Source organism: Protopterus annectens, chromosome 14.part0 (genome assembly GCF_019279795.1).
Source record: "Protopterus annectens isolate FY-2018-M chromosome 14.part0, PAN1.0, whole genome shotgun sequence".
Lineage (NCBI taxonomy): Eukaryota > Metazoa > Chordata > Ceratodontiformes > Protopteridae > Protopterus > Protopterus annectens.
This window is the reverse complement of record NC_056748.1, coordinates 942,514,466-942,529,172: the sequence shown is the minus strand read 5'-3', so window position 1 is coordinate 942,529,172 and position 14,707 is coordinate 942,514,466.

Here is a 14,707-nt window from a genome sequence, read left to right as displayed (position 1 = left end):
AGGATAGAGGAATGGTGAGGATGCAGGGAGTAGAGGTAGTGAAGGTGGATGAGTTTAAATACTTGGGATCAACAGTTCAGAGTAATGGTGAGTGTGGAAGAGAGGTGAAGAAGAGAGTACAGGCAGGATGGAGTGGGTGGAGAAGAGTGTCAGGAGTGATTTTTGACAGACGAGTACCAGTAAGAGTGAAAGGGAAGGTCTACAAGAGGGTAGTGAGACCAGCTATGTTATATGGGTTGGGGACAGTGGCACTGACAAAAAGGCAGGAGTCAGAGCTGGACGGTGCCGAGTTAAAGATGTTAAGATTTGCACTGGGTGTAACGAGGGTGGACAGGATTAGGAATAAGTATATTAGAGGGTCAGCCCAGGTTGGAAGGTTTGGAGACAAAGCCAGAGAGGCAAGATTACGTTGGTTTGGACATGTACTGAGGAGGGATGCAGAGTATATTGGGAAAAAGATGTTAAGGATGAAGCTGCCAGGCAATAGGAAAAGAGGAAAGCCTAAGATAAGGTTTATGGATATGGTGAGAGAGGACATGCAGGTGATTGGTGTGACAGAGCAAGATGCAGAGGACAGGAAGAAATGGAAACAGATGTTCCGCTTTGGCGACCCCTAACGGGAGCAGCTGAAAGAAGAAGAAGAAGTTTCTAAGAAGTTGTTCTTATTCTTTCCTTTTTCAGATTGGATAGCATTTAATGCACAAGTGTAGATACTGTCCAACCACTTTTAAAAATATTCTAATTTGTTCTTATAATATCTTTGATGAAAGATGTTCTCAGATTGTAACCAACTACCATAGCATGCTCCAACATGTTAGCATTGTTTGTAACATTACAATGCATACTCAACAACCCATTGACATCTTCCTGGTTATGTTTTACATGCTCAATATCTACTCCTAAAAGGGGAATAAAATCAGTATCCCATTTTTGTAAGATGCCATTTTTAATTGAATCTACTAAAATGGGGGGATAACCTCTCTCAGTAAACATTTTCCTAATATTTCATATTATTGTACTAGCGACTCCTTATGGGAAATCACGTTAGCTAGAGCCAGAAGTAGGGTCCTAGGCGGGTAATAGATCAGGGGCCCACACACAACCACACACACAGCAGCCCCCCCCCCCCCAACAGTCATGCCAGTGTCCCATTACTTGGCTGTTTGACCCTAGTTACCATAAACACTTTTCAAACCTGTCAGCATATAGACTGTCTTCTTCATTACTTCTACGGTGATTACAGATATTTGGACTGAATTTAAACCTTTTATTTCAAATTTTATAGCACAAACACTGACAGACATTTGCTAGACAAAATAATACGGTCTCACAATGAAAACATACCTAGCATTAACAGTAAACTTCTCTGTCCTTGAAAATCATGTTCATTGAAATGAAATTGAAACCCACGTTCAAAGAAAATGCATCTGGCCAGTGGCGGATGAGGTTTACCTGTGGGCAGTTTTCAAACCATAGGCCCCTGCACACATTCTAGGGCCATGCATACATGCATGTAATCTCTGATTCATCTTTCTGATTATATTCAATTATATTTCTTGTATAAAACAGCACCACGTGAGCATTTTCCAGTAAGCAATAAAGTAAAACATATGAACCAATAATGACAAAACTGCCCATTTCAGAACATTTCAACCTTAAAAGGGCACTCATACTTCTGTCATTACAATCCACCAGTATCAGTCAATATGCACACTCTCTGCAGAAGTAAAAGTCATCTAAATAATTCCACATTAAAGAGATCTGTAACTAATGAAGTAGTTGCTACTAGCAAACAACTTTATATTTCAGTGTTTCATATACAAATGCAGTGCCTGCTGCCCTTGAGGAATAAATTGCCTATGTAACATTAATAAAATGGTAAGCTGGTAATATTTTAATAGGAATGGATGGAAAACTGATAACAGGTTCATAGTTGCATGGTATCTTATGAAAAGGAGAGCATGCCCTTCTGCATCAGAAGTAAGTATGTTACCTGTTGAGTTACTAACACTACTTTCAAATTCTCTAGCACAAGCTGTGATGGCCATTTGCTAAACAATACAGTTTGCGCATTGAAAATAGACTTAGCATGAGCAGCAGTAAATTTCTCTTCCCTTGAAGCTCACAATTCCTTGAAAATGCACTGCAGTTCATAGTTTGGCAGTTGGTGTAGAGGATTCAGGCTCTTGTCTCCAGGAACCAAGGTACAGGGTATGAGCCTGAGTAAATTAACTAACTTGCCATTCCTAGCTAGGATATTTCACACACACACACACACACACACACACACACACACACACACACACACACACACACACCTTACCATTCATGCTTTATTCTGATAACAAACATTCTGCAGACAGACAGAAGCAGCAGGAATGATCATGTGTTTAAATTCCACTCATGGAAGCAGCAATCAACAGCAGGTTTGTGCATCAATGCAATCAGGCAACAGCAGATGTGGCGGATGCATGATCGGATGTAAATCTGCTTTGCACACAGAGGGCATTCTTAAAGATGAATGCCTTTAAAGAAGACATGTAATTTTTTTTTTTTTAATTAAAAAGTAAATGTTGTGGCAGCCCCCCTGTCCAGCGGGTCCTAGGCAATTGTCTTCGTTGCCTACTGCTGGATCCAGCTCTGACCCTAGCTAGGTGTATAAATTAGCTTCTGACTAAACTTCCTTTTTGTGTGTCAGGCTAGAAACTGTGGAAATGTAGGAACTTTTTGCTAAACAAAGGCTTTCTATAAATATTAGAATTAAAACCTTGTCCATCATATGCTGTCATGCTGTCAAGATATCTTATGTTGGAAGTAAATTAAAAAAAAATGTTGGTATTATTTATATGCCTACACTGTTTCTCTAAATAGAAACATCATATGCTCATAGAAAGTACTTAATGAACTGTAAATAAAGCACATTTGCTCTGATGAAGTCTCTGCTACTGTTTCATGGATCATAAGCATTCACTCAACTCTGCCCTATTTTGAACTGGTTAAATAAAAGTGGTTTGCTACTTGCCATCTCTATGGTTTGGTGTACTGCAACTTTCCAAATGCCAATTGGTAAGGTTATCTTCTTTTTTTTAACTGGCTGTATTTTATTTTTTTTTATTTACTTTATATGACATTTGTTTATTGGGAAAATCTGAGTGGGATAATATCCCATTTTTAGCAGAGGGTCAGGGAGAAAAGTTCCACATTGACATAATATGGTTACAGTTAAAGTTATTACAAAGCCTAAGATAGAAGAATGGCATATTAACCAAGCAAAAATTAATCTTCAGCTCATACAGTGTGAACCTATAAATACATATTGCAAATACTTGTTCACCTGTAGCAAGTTGAAAAAGAACATTGTCAAAAGATACAATATTCAGAAGTTGCAGTTCATAGAGATGTTGTTAAACACGAGTACACTCTTTGGAACAGAGATGACTGGATAATATAGATCGTTGTCTAAGAAATAGATTTACTAATTGCTTCTCTCTGAACATAGTCAAAGTATGATGGTGGTGGAAGGAGGGAAGGACTAGTTTGGTCTGGGGTAGTGCAGAAGCAGAGTCAGGTTTTGCTTAGGCAGTCTTTTAGTAATTGTTTGGAAGCTGGAGAGGTGAGAGACAGATCTAATTTGCAGAGGGACTGAATTCTATATTTAGTGACAGAGTATGAGTACAGACTTTATCCAGAGAATGTGTGTGGTTTATATATGCTGAGAAGATGTTGTTCATTAGATCAAAGTAGTCTATCAGGGTGATAGGAATGGAGAATAGGAGTGAAGGCAGAGCAGTCATTGACTTTGTGAATAATATTGTGTGTGGAGATAAGTTTATATAATCTTAAGTGGTGAGGCAGTTTGAGCCAATTCAAAGCCTTAAGAACAATACAGGGGTGACTGCAGTACTGTTTGTTGGTGGCAAATTTTAAAACCCTATTATAACATACCTCCAGCTTATTTTTAAGTGTAGCCTGCAGGTCGGTTAGCATGGGTGCACCATATAAGAGAGATGGGAAAAGGCAGGTGGTAGCAGAAGTGGTTTTAGTGCTATTGTTAAGGAAGTTGTTATGCCTGTAGAGCATTCCTAACTTTTGATGAGTCTTTTTTATGTTATTTTGAACATGCAGGTCAAATTTAGGATTATCATCTATAATCACCCCAAGAAGTTTTGTATGGGAGACTACTTGACTTTCAGTTTTGTTCAGTGAAAAATATTTTGAAATTCGCTTTATTAGGTTCATGTGTGATATGGGGAAAAATAGCATAACTTTGTTGAGTAGTAGTCGGAGTCATTTCTCAACTGAGGAAAAAAGCTTCTTGCGTGATATGGAGGAGTTGAGGCAAGTTATTAGATGCACATATACGTGCAGAATCATCAGCATATTGTATAACAGAAGTTCTACCTACGAAGGTATACTGGTCAGAGGGGACCAAGAATAGAGCCTTGGGGTACACCAGTAGAGACTTGCCAGAATACTCTCTCTTCATGCCTGCATTTCACAGACAGGAATCTGTCAGTTACGTCACTATTGAAGCACAGTAATGAAGAAGGGGATAGAAAAAATTGTGATAGTTTATACAGGAGTTTAGGGTGAAAAACTGTATTGAAAGTTTTTGACAGGTTAAGTTTGCCTGAGTGCCTGTATTTGTTATAGTGCCAGTGAATGATAGGAGGGTAGTAGTTGTACTGTGTATTGGATGGAAACCATGCTGGGTGGATATTAAAAGCCATTTCTGTAGAAGATAGAAGACAGAAGATAGTGGAGGAGTTGCTTATGAATACATCTTTCAAGAACTTTTGAGAAAGGTGATAATTAGTGGTACATGAAGAAGAGTTAGTTAATTTGCAGTTTTGTAAGGGTGATTCTTTGTTTTTTTTTTTTTTTTTTTAATTTCTCCAAGTCTTTTGAGTTTTTAATACCATGACAAGAATGGACCCCATTCCTAAGTTAAAGTATGACCAAATTTCATGAAATTAGTATTGTTTCAATCTTTGATGTTAGCCAGAAGTGCTCTGCACAGCACCTGCATTGTGCCCAGTAATCCATATGGGGTTACATGTATTGGTAACATGTCTAAATACAATTGTAGATTATTTTTTATAAGACCCATTGCTTCTACTACTACTGGAACTGTCTGGGTATCTTTCTTCCACATTGCTCTCATTTCTGCCTGCAAATCCTGATATTTTATGACTTTGTGTCTCTCTGTACGCAAGACACTGTAGTCACTGAGTGTGGAGATTTCAATGATCAATGCTACTTCTGTCTTCTTTTCATGGACCACTATATCCAGTTTTCTAACATCTATCTTTTGAACTGTTGGTAATGAGTGAGCGCATGTAATGTAGACTTCATCATTTTCTATGATGCTTTGTGGCTCATGTTTCCAGTGTTTTTCAGCCACTTCAGTACCATATTGTTTGCACAATCCCCAGTGCATCAGTCTTGCTATGTTATTATGCCTTTCAGTATACAGTCCTTCAACCATTGGTATGTCACAACCAGCAATGAGGTGTGCAACTGTTTCTAATTAGGTTTTACAAAACTTACATTTGTCTGTTTCTCCCACATGTTCAATGGACTTTGTAAACCAGCATGTATGTAGCCCACTATCTTGGCCCACCAATATTAACCGTTCATCTCTTGGTTTGAATTCGCCTCTCTTTAACCATACCTGCATTCTCTCCTGATCAACATGAGGTTCTTCTAGATGTTTTTTATACTTTCAGCGATATTTATGCATTTTCCACATTTCTTGCCTTCTCATCTGATCCTTCACCTTATATTCTTTCTTTTGTTTTTTGGCACATTCAGTTGCTGCTGATTTTTATCTACTTCTGGTTTGATTTCCATTCCTGCTTGACACCGTATGCTTCTGCTAGATTAAGCAGAGAATTCTTTGCTATTTAGATTAATTGATGAGCTTTCAGGGCCTGGGCTAGTGTAGACATCACAGCACTGTGGGATTTTTGAGAGACAGTGTATTGATTTAAAGGAGACCTACTTGAGTTTTATTTTTTGAGTAGATTGGTGGTAGTGAAGCATTTTGTGTTTAAAATAAAGACAAGATGAGCGATTAAAAAGGCAGCGAGATACATTAGTCTAGCTATTCCTGATTTCATACTGTGCCAAGTAAACTGCAGCAGGAGTGGTATATAGAAGTGAAAGTATAAAGTGATAGCTTGTTAGTCAGGATGCTAGTAGCAGCAGAAAAATACATGATGCTTCATGAAACATTTGAAAGTTGGGTGGTTATAAAGGAGGAAAAAATAAAGTGCAGTATGTGGTATGAAATGGAGGGAGGCAGAGGTGGAGTCAACAAAGACAAGTGAGTGGAACAGATTTGTCTTATTATTTAATTGTAATTATGTAATTATGTAATAATGAGAAAGGAAAGGGAGGAGTATTAATGATATCTGAAGTCAGTCAGAGGTATAAAGATCAGAATATAACTAAGGGCACTATTAATGAAATGTAGGTGCATGTAGTAGTATGAAGAGAAGATGAGGCAGATGCAAATTCTGTGGTTGGGAGGAGTGAGAACATGTGAGTTGCTATTTGTGAGATGTTTATGCTGCTGTTGCAGGTGGAAGGAGTTAGGGGTCTTGTGATAGTCTAAAATTTGGATAGGGAGAGGTAGGCCCAGTATAAAGGAAGTGATGATGGGGTGGGTGGAAAACAAAGCAAAGCCAAGGGTACTGATAGAAAGCAGAGTGGGATGAGAGTCCTGCAGGGAAACAGTGAGTATTATCAAAGGTAAGTAAAAATGTCTTAATAGACTAGGACATTGCAATAGCAGTGGTAGTTTTAAAAACTAACAGAAAAAAGTTGGAAGTGTTACATGAAAAAAGGGAAGGTCATATCAGCCGGAGGTAGAAAAGGACAATGTATTAAATAACAGTATCTGAGTGCTAAAGGAGATGGAATTGGGATGGCCAAGATAAGGGAAAGTAGACAAGGAGTTAGGAAGTGAGATACACGTAGCAGACGGGACAGACAACAGCCAAAACTCAATAGTAACTTGTGTCTAGGGCATAGCAGTACAGTAAAAAAATAAGTGTGGGGGAGCCTCCAGCAGGAAGGAAACCCAGTATGGAAAGTTATCCTGAGATACCTCAGTATTCATAAAATAAGGCGAAAGGAGACAGTTGCACTCATTCTAATGCAGGAGATACTAACAACAGTGAAATTTCCCTACATTAATTCAGGAAGTACCTAATTAATCAGTTACAATATAGGGAAGGTGCTTACTTAAGGTACTTCTTTGTAACTTTTCACTCTAATGCCCTCCTGTGCTAAAATAACTGTGTATCCTGGCCTTGCTTTGCAGCCTTGCCTGATGTTACCAGTAATGCCAGTCTGGAGGGGGCCTTATGCCTAGCATTGCTTTACCTAATGCACTTCTTTGTGACTTTTCACTCTAATGCTCTCTGGAGCCATAGCCGGCATTAGGCACCCGTGAAACCCGCGGCCGCGGGGAGCCCCAGATTATTTCCCCCATGAACAAGGGCTCCCATGCAGCAGCTGCAGGTTTCACCATTTCCTCTGCTCGTTCCTCAGCAGCTCATAGTCGACATCCGCATGGCTATGTGATGTCATCGCGAGATCGCAAACATTTTTCTGTCTTTTTTTTTCATTTGTCAGTAAGCTGCACTCAGTCAGGTCCATTTAAGTGAAGCAAGGGATTTGATTGGCTGCAGCATCCAGGAAAGTAATTTTTTTTTTAAATTCCAAAGTAGGGTCGACTTATCTCCCAACTGTATGGATGTTCACAGAATATCCAGATTTTTGCACCATATTTGTCACCTGTTTTTAATAACATTGTGTTATTGTCAAGAAGGATATTAGTTTTGAATGAATTGAAGAAAAAAAGGTTTTACTGAGGACAGTATTTGTGAAAGATTAATAAAATTGATCTGAAAGAAAGAGAACAAGGAAGACTTAAAGAACTGGAGGACAATCATATTAACGAAATCCAGTTATAAACTATTTATGAAAATAATACAGATTAGGTTAGAGGTTAGGTTAGAAAAATACTAGTTAAAATATGGAAAGCTAATTTTGTGGTAATAAAATTAGCAGAATAGAGAAATGCTGATGATAATTATGGAAGTCATTTATAGTATTAAGAAAGGAGAGGGGAGATTGAAAGGATATGATGTAGAAAAGGCATAAGACACTATTGGAAAAAGACAGTTATGGGATCTTTCTGAACCATATGGTTTTGAGAGACAGACTAGGAAAATAATAAAACAGCTTATGAGAATAATAAAGTGAGAGTTTTAGTGAATCGATGGGTGAAAGATGAAAGAAGAATTGAGAAGGGAGTGAGGCATGGATGTCCTTTGAATACTGTGATACTTGCATTAGGATTATGAAAGGCCTAGAGACTGATGAATATAAAGGATACATAATGGTGCCTCTGGTGATGATGTACTCTGTTGATGTGGTCATAGTAGCCAAAACTATATAATGGCTAATGGAAGTAGCTAAAAAATAGAATAATAGATAAGCTATGTAGGTTTAATATTAAATACTAAAAGCAAAGGTTTTGAAGTGTAAAAACAACTTTTTTAACACTTTCCCCAAATTAATAAAAAAGGAAATATACATATTAAAGATTATTTTGGTGAGTCTGATTAATTCAAAAAGTAATGACAGGAATTGTTAGATAAAATGTATGAGATAAATAAAATGTGGAAATTCTCCAAGTTTAAAAAAGTGGACTTAATTAATGCAATTAATTTGTGTAAATGTGGATACTTTGGTTCAGTAGTTGCATTCCCAAAAAATGTTGCAAAAAATTATTTGTAGTATAATATGCGGCCTTAGAATGAACTCAGATAAAGGGGGAATTATATGTAATAAAGAAGAAAACTGTGGACTGATTTAAAAAAATCTGATGTTTTTGACATCTTTAAGTTTGCAATGTATTTTGAAATTACTTTAAATAGGGAAAGGGAACATTAAAAGATACAATAAGAGCAAAGTATGAAGAAGTATGGGCAGAAGTGAAAAGAAGAAATGAGTTAAAGTTAAGAAAAAAGAGAGATTAGTGAGTGAAATAAAAAATAAAATAATGGAAAGTTGATGTAGCTAAAGTTGAACAACAGAGGAGAATTTCATATGAAGAAATCATGGAAAAGACTTTTTATAGTGACCAGTGGGATACTATTAAAGTTAACGTGCAATAAAAGAAAGAAAGAGAAAGTGTGTGAGATGGGAAGAAGGACAAGATTTTATATGCAGGCTTATAATAAAAGTGCCAGTGAAGAAAGACATGAAATATAAACTTGCAAATTAGAGGAATTGCATAAAGTGTAGTAAAGAAGAAATCACAGAACATGTTTTTTTTTGTCAGAATCCTAAGAATGATGAAATTATGAAAGAAATAAAAAAATATGGGTTTATAAAACATTTAAATGAAGTAGAAATAGAAAACATTGTGCATGGGTATTACAGCTAATGTGATACACCAGTGAGAGAACAAAAATATATTTATATGTTTGTTATTCATCAGATCTGGAATGTGAGGTTGGATGAATTACTGTTTAATAAAATATGTAACAAAGCTAATATTCTAATTTTGTTGAGGCAAAAAGGGTGGGGATGATGAATAATTGAAATAAAATATTTAAAAAGTTAATTTTATTTTCTTTAAATGTGCATGTAGTATAAAATGATAAGGATGGTGCTGTGTGTGTTCTAATGAATATGGAATTTTGTGTTAAATTTTAAGTTTGTGTATGTATAATATGATTTTAAATAAATATCCCCACTCTTTTCAATAGGTGCTGTGGGATCTTATACAGTCAACTGAGCTATTATCAACTCAAGCCAGTGGGAACTTTGTTTAGTGTCTCATTTAAAGGAAGACTTACTCAGAAGCACAGCACCCCTCTAATGCTGAACTGCAGTGTCAGCAATATAATTATCTGGAGTGAGAATAGGACCCATAGCCTTCTGCTCTTCCAGCACCAAAGGGGAGTGTGTTACATGCTGAGCCATTGAAATGGCATATAACATATACACCAACTGCCAAATAAGCTCCCTCACATCTATCCTCATTTCCCATGCACCACCCCTAGGGTCAGGAACTATCTTTTCCAAAACAAAACAAAAAATGTCCACTTAGAATTTTTACAATCCAATGGTAGATGTGAGGATAGATGTGAGGGAGCTTTTTTGGCAGTTGGTGTTGGAGACTAATAAGCATCCAGGAATTAATGAACATCTATCTGTAGTACCAATTTTAAAGTTGAGAGCTGCTAAACTATAAATAGAATGAAAAAATATTAGTTTTTAAAGAACATTAGGTTAAAGTTTAGATTATTGAGTGGCATAGTTGGGATGCCTATACACATACATATATTTATATATTTTTATACATTTAAACATATTTTTATATATTTATATATTTTTATACTTCATATTATATATTACACTTTAATACTATATAAGTGGTTTGTTATTTATGGTTGGTTTGAATATGTGCAAACGCCAATTAATTAGTTATATAGTTAACATGAGGTTTTTAAATGTATATTAATTTAAAGAATAACATGACTTCAAGAAATTGATTTTAATTGGTTGAATAAGTAATTGTATGTATTATGTGTTGTATAAAAGGAAGTCACAGCTTGGTAAATCCGTTTTGCATTTGAGGAAGTATAATTGAAGACAAAAACGCTACTGTGGATTAATTGCGTTTATGCAATAAAGCTGTTGGTTCCACATTTCGCTGTGCTTAAAACGTTTTATTTTCAACATCCTAGAGTGCCAGGACTGTGTTGGTTTATGTTTTTTTTATTGTGATGACAAGGTTTAGATCCTGGAGCGTGTGGCTCTGAGGGATTGGGATTTCTTTAAGCGTAGCATGTCCAATAGCTCTGGGTTTGACATGGTCTTGTATGTTAAGCAGAGACCATCTCTGAGCTGGTTTAATGTATGTTTCAGCATAGTTACCATTTTCAGCTTGGGGTGGGGCTTGGAATGCAGTTATACCTTCACCTAGGAGGGTATAGTTTGCCTTGGTGAAGTTTTTTAGTCTGATTTCACCCTTTTGAGTTTTGGTGTTAGTGTCAATTCAAAGGTGACTGATTTGTGATCAGTTTTAACTAAACAGAAAATTTATGGTAATGTTTAAGTAAAAAAACAAAGAACATTTATTCTCATATAAAACCTGTTATTCTATCAACTTTTTAAGTTTGTAGGAGCAATATTTAAAAATTGTCTCTATGCCCCTATGATTGTTTGGTAATGGGAATCCTTATTACATCGCAGAAGTATGTATGCCTGTGTCTTATAGGATCATAGGACATTAGTAGACCAATGGACCTAGGGCCCTTACAAGCCTAGCCAAGCTCTACCCTTCTTTCCACGATCAGCACCTATTGCCCATGTCCACGAGGGACACAAGTGGAACCCCTGGGGCTATAGCTTCTTTTTTTCTGGAGGCAATGCCCTTACTTATGAAAAGCAGTGTAGAATGCCCTTCTTACCACTGTGGAGACATGGTGATCAAAGGTAAGGTTGCATCAACCTGTGTGTCCAGGTCTCTCACCACAGAGTACGTACTTAGGGTGTTGCTATTGATGTGGCAGTTAGCAGGAACATTGCTCTAACTGAAAGGGATAATAATACATTTTTTTGCATTGAGTTTAAGGCCATGACTTTGGCACCAAACATCTGTTTGTGTAAAACCCTTTTGTAGGATGTTGACTTCATATGGAGATTCTATGACCACTCCCAGTTTGCAGACAACAAACTTTGTCAGCCACAGACCTTTAGTTTTTTCTTGCACTTCTGAGAAAGATTCTAAACAGTAGAGGTCCCAGGACTGATCCCTGTGGAACACCACTGGTTACAGGTCTGCTGTTGGAAGTATATTCCCTGTTTTGAGTATATGTGTTCTATTAGTGAGCCAGTTAGTGACCCATTTAACGATATAAGGGTTGACACCTAGCTGGGTGAGTTTGTCAATGATGCCTGAGTGGGGGAGAGTGTCAAAAGCCTTAGCTAAGTCTAGGTAGGCTGTATGCACAGATTTCCCCTCATCCAGAGCCTTGGCAACTTTCTTGAAGAAGTCTACCAGGTTTAACAGGCATGATCTCCCTTTGACATATCCAAACTGAGTAGGGTCAAGTGTTTGGAGATTACCTATATCTTTGTTGATAAAGTCCATGATGATTTGCTCCATGGCCTTGCAGATAAGGCTAGTTAGGCTAATAGGTCTATAATTCTCAGGGTCAGTGGAACCACCACCTTTGTGCAAGGGCATAATGGTGGCCATTTTCCATTCAGCTGGGACAAAGCCAGTGCTTGGACTGATTGAAGAGGGTACCCAGTGGTGTTGCTAATTCTTGTTGGAGGGCATGTAGGATGTTGCCTGGGATGTCAGGTCCCATAGATGTTGTGTTCTTGGCCTTAGAGAGGGAATTTATGACCTGTTCTTTAGAAATACAAGGTAGGGGACAGGTGGTAGGGATGTCATGTGGTACGTGCAGCTGTGACAGGGGAGTGAATTTGTTTGGAGGACTGACGATTGTGTGTTCATTACTTCTTTAATTCGTATCACAATCAAACCTTGGAGGTATGCTGAAGAGGTCATTATTGCTTCTGATGGAGACGGGCTCACTGTTTCTTTTACTTTTCTCAGAAACTCAGAGGTATACAAAAAAGTTACTACACCATGTGCAGGGGCAGTGTACTGTATATTAGCAACAAACTGGAATTCATTACTTTTTTTCCAATTTTGTCACAATCACACACCAGGCACATATAGTGGTGATTGCCTTTGGGAAGGAAAGGGTGAGGAGTGAAAAGGCATTCTATGAATATATACAAAAGCATTCACTTAAAATGCATGATCACGGCCATCCGAACTTCTGCTTTCATCCCAATCTAACATCAGAGGGATGCACAGGCAGCGACTGTCTTTCTTTTGGGGGTGGGGAAGCAGGCAGTATTCCCAGACAGAATTTGTGAGTCCTTACAACAATTGTATTATTAGTTTATTGTGAGCTACTGTTCTGTCAGCTTTGAACATTAACCCTTGAGCACAACATATGTCTTTGTTGAAAGACAAAAAAGTAAGACTGAAATTCTTTTCTGACTCATGATTTTTTTTCAGGCCACCACTGGATTAAAAGGTTGGGAAAATGTTCTAAAATGCAAGGAAAACTAAATCTGAACAGCAACACTGAATTTCTTTCCTTAATCATAGTTTCTGTTCAAACTGTCATTAGGTTCATAGGTGTGTACTAGGCTAATGACCCTGGAGCCTTTACAAGCCTAGCGCAGAGAGGTGCCCTGGCATTATGCAGCCCAGCGTTAGTTCCCAGTGCCTCTATCGAGTAGAGCCACTGGAGTGATCCCTGGGGTGAATTTCTATTTCCCATTCATTCATCAAGATTTCTCTTGAAGAGGGCTAATGAGGTGCTCTGCTTGACATGTATGGGAAGTCTATTCCAGAGCATGGGCAGTCTCTGCATTATGAACCTGTCCTCCAGCATGTTCTGTTGAGTGTGGTAATGAGGTTGAGGTTTCTGGAGCATGTGATGCAGTGGGATTGGGATTTCTTTATATGTAGCATTTCTATAAAACAAAAACATGTACTGGAAACTGTGTCCACAGCTAAAACCCAAAATGTATTCACTTGTAAAAACACAATCAGTACCTAAATGTGTTTTTGTTTTATAGTTGCAGTGTATTCCATATGTAGCATTTCTAACAAAGCTGGGTCAGACATGGCTTTGTAAGTCAAGCAGGTTGTATAAAAAGAAAAAAATAAAATGCGTTTCAGAGCATATAAAAAAAACGTGGATTCTTGAAAAAGCTGAAGAGTAAAGCAAAATGTGAGAAAAGAGAGAAAAAAGTAATGTGCATAATGTGGTGAGCTGGGAGGGCAGCAGATGGGAGTACTGGAGCCCACGGGATGCATGTGGGGGGGGGGCAGTAGGCAGTGCTTAGGGCACCATTTCACCTAAGTCCAGCCCCACATATGGAGTTGTTGTAATGTGTCATTGCTACAATTAAATTGCATTAACTGTGAATGTCCTTCTGTGACATGAGCCAACATATTGTGGTACACAGGCCTCTCATAATGTAAGAGCACTGTAACTACAGTTCAGTCTGTGTACATTACCTCTAAAACACTACAGCATGAACTAAAAGGTTGCATAGGAGGGGTGGTAGTAACAGGGTGATACTTAGACTGGAAGTGTCCAAGGGACCCCCAACTTGACATTTGCTGGTGGCCGCCAAAATGCTAACACCTTCCCTGTCTGGAGCCAAAATAAGTGTGTGTCCTGACACTGCTTCCGAGCACAGCCTGATATTACCAGTGATGTCAATCTGGAAGGGGAAGAGGCCTTGAGCCTAGTATCCCTGTATCTTAACTTCCCTGGAACCAATATCAAACCTGTATCGCTCAAGATTCACAAACGTCATAAATTACTCCATAAATAAAAAAATTAAGCGAAGTATTACAAAACCATGCAAATATACATGTAACAAAGATGCAATGACAGAAATGTGTGTTTAAACAGCTGAGGCATTTTTACAATTCTATTTGATTATTTTCTAATTTTGAACTTTTGGAATATAATTTAATTAGCTGTATATGTTTCTATGGGAATTACTGCAGAGGAGTAAGATGATGATTCCTGTGGTCCAAGGTTTGACTTCCTCAACCTCTGTATACCTA